Source organism: Otolemur garnettii, unplaced genomic scaffold, assembly GCF_000181295.1.
Source record: "Otolemur garnettii isolate 467f Iridium unplaced genomic scaffold, OtoGar3 scaffold00001, whole genome shotgun sequence".
Lineage (NCBI taxonomy): Eukaryota > Metazoa > Chordata > Mammalia > Primates > Galagidae > Otolemur > Otolemur garnettii.
The window spans coordinates 27042280-27045404 of record NW_003852396.1 but is presented as its reverse complement, the minus strand read 5'-3'; the positions used below and the strand labels follow the sequence as shown (position 1 = coordinate 27045404).

Genomic DNA, 3125 nt, shown 5'->3' with positions numbered 1-3125 from the left:
TCCAACTCCTGGGCTCAAGCGAGTCTCCTGCCTCAGCCTCCCAAGTAGCTGGGACCACAGGTGCCCACCACAGCGCCTGGCTATTTTTTGGTTGCAGCCGTCATTGTTGTTTGGCGAGTCCGGGCTGGATTCGAACCCACCACCTTAGGTGTATGTGGCTGGCGCCTTAGCCATTTGAGCCACAGGCACCGAGCCTCAATATGTATTTATTAAGCACCTACTATGTGCCAGGCCTTGAAGCACTAAGATACAGCAATAAACAAAAGTTTAAAAATTCTCGCTCTCTCATGTGCTTATATTCCAGTCAAGAAGCAGGAAAAAATTAAAAAGTAAGATAAAATTATAAATGCACTTACTCCTTGACCCAGAAATACCACTTCTGGAACTTTAGCCTGGAGCTTTAACTGCACCGTAAGAAATGATGCCATTACGAGGTTACTGTTTAAAATAGCAAAGACTGAATACAACCGTAAATTTTGAACCATGTGGACATCTTATCCATTAAAATCATGGGGGGCACCCATAGCTTAGTGGGTAAAGCATCAGCCACATACACTGAGACTGGCGGGTTCGAACCCAGCCCGAGCCTGCTAAAACAACAATGACAACTGCAACATAAAATAGCCAGGCATTGTAGCAAGCGCCTGTAATCCCTGCTACTTGGGAAGCTGAGGCAAGAGAATTGCTTAAGCTGAAGAGTTTGAGGTTGCTGTGAGCTGTGATGTCACAGCACTCTACCAAGGGCTATATAGTGAGACCCTATCGCAAAAGAAAAAAAAAAGACTTTTAGGCTCGGTGTTCATAGCACAATGGTTACGGTGCCGGCCACATACATCGACATTGGTGGGTTCAAACTCAGCCTGGGCCAGCTAAAACAACAATGACAACCGCAACAAAATATAGCCAGGCATTGTGGTGGGCACCTGTAGTCTCAGCTACTCGGGAGGCTGAGGCAAGAGAATCGCTTAAGACTAAGTGTTTGAGGTTGCTATGAGCTGTGACACTACTGCACTCTACCAAGGGCGACGTAGTGGGACTCTGTCTCAAAAAAAAACTTAGAAAATTTTAGTATAAGTTTTATTGGATGGTGACAAATGTGTATGGAGAAAAAATAAGTGAGGAAGGGTATTAGGCAATGATGGGAGGGGATGTTGCTATTTTATTTATTTATTTATTTTTATTTTTCAGTCCCCTGCTACCACAAATTATGCAGTCGAGTTTCCCACATTTGGGGAAATCTCAGGGATCAGCACATCCAGAGGGCAATGGATAAGCCTCACCCTGGGAAAACCACCTTCGTGATCATTTTATCTCCCCTGCCAGGTAAGTATAGGATGTTGCTATTTTAAACTGATTGCTAGGGAAAGCCTAATGGAAATAACATTAAAGAAAAATCCTGAAGGAGAGGAGAATGTGTTGGGACATCATCCAGGCACGGCAACAGCAAGTGCAAAGGTCCTGAGGCAGGCACCCATCTGACATGTCCAAGGAATAGCAGCAGGAGCAGGCTGACTGGAGGAGAGGGTGTCCCTAGCATTCCCACCTAGCTGCTTGAGTCTGAGGGGCTACAGGAGGCTCATGGCCTCAGGAGACCATCACCACCTCACGTGGCCACTCAGCAGAGCTGCAACTCCACTCCCTGAGACCTCTCTTCCCCATTGGCTCTCCCACTGAACTCCCACTCCCCTCTCTAGTCATCAGTCTTCCCAGTTACCTGAAACCCAGAGTCCTTCAGTTCTGTCTTTGTCCTCCTCTTTCTCTTGCCAGCTTCTGCTATCTCACCCTCCTCCAGGGCTTCTGCTCACTTGTCTCTCCTGAGCCCAGACCCACAGTAGCCCCTCAACATCTGCCCTGCAGGTGTCAGGCCCTTTAGACCCCATTTATGTCCAGAGCTGACCAAACTGCCCATTGGTCATCCCTCTTCCCCCCAGAGAAGTTGGGCTCATCCTCTGGCTGCCCACCTCATGTGTCTCCCCTCCCAGACAGCGCTGACCTCACCTCCTGCCCACACTTCTGTACCGCCCTGAGCACAGTGGCTCACCTGCTGGCACACAATGAGTGCTTGGCAAACAAACTTGGCAGAGGACGGACTGTCTTGGCCACTGCCCCCAGCTTCTTCCCTCAAAGCTCTCCCAAGCTCAGAGGTGTGCTTCCTGCTCAGGGAATTCAGACCCCAGGAGCCCATGAGCCTCTCGCCAGCCTGCTGGAGGCTAACTTTGCTCCTTTGGTTTTGGAGTAGGAGGAGGGAGAAGCAGAGCCAGGAGGTGGAGGCTCAGCCCTGCCCAGCGTCTAAGCAGGATTGAACCTCCTGGGGCCTCCTGCAGTGTTGTCCCCAGGATGCAGGTGTAAGCCCCACAGAGTCACCGCCCCTTCTCCTTTGTGCCTGGTACCCATGACACTGGTTCTCAACAGAGGGTGCTTCCTCCACCCTCACGGTAGGGAGGAGGAAAGGGGAAGTTAAGTTTGAATATCAGATCAACAAGTAATTTTTCAGTGCAAGTATGTTCTCTACATTTGCTGTTAGCAATAGCATTTGCTATTTGTCTGAAATCCAAATTCAAATTCAACTAGGTGGCCTGTATTTTTACTAGCTGAATCTGTTAGCTGTACCCTGAAGTGACATGTGGCAATGTCTAGAGACATTTTGGGTTGTCACTACTGGGGAGGGATTTGCTACCGGGTAGAGACCAAGAGTGATGCTAAACACTCTGCAGGGCACAGGACAGCTCCCTGCCAGACTACGAGTTACACAGACCAGGTTGTCACATTACCCAGAAGCGATTTAAGAAGCTCTGCCCTGTGGGAACCCACCACACCATCTTTACCACATACCCCTGGCCTTCCTGCTTTGTGGCTCAAGGAGTAGGGTGCCAGCCCCATATGCCAGAGGTGGCGGGTTCAAATCCAGCCCTGGCCAAAAACTCCAAAAAAAAAAAAAAAAAAAAAGGGAGAGAAGTGAGAGATTCACAGACATGTCAAAGAAGTTAACCAGTGCCAAGATGGGAAGTTAATGAGAAAAACAGAATATGATATTATGTGTACTTTCTCAACACTGCATGGGGATAAACTATGCATAAAAAATATAATAGAGAGGCTCAGCACCTGTGGCTCAAGTGGCTAAAGCA

General features: G+C 48.6%; 1 pseudogene; it reads right to left on the bottom strand.

The window, feature by feature from the left end:
• Positions 1–1142: 1142 nt before the first annotated feature.
• LOC111724565 lies at positions 1143–1331 on the bottom strand (annotated as a pseudogene).
• Positions 1332–3125: the final 1794 nt, after the last annotated feature.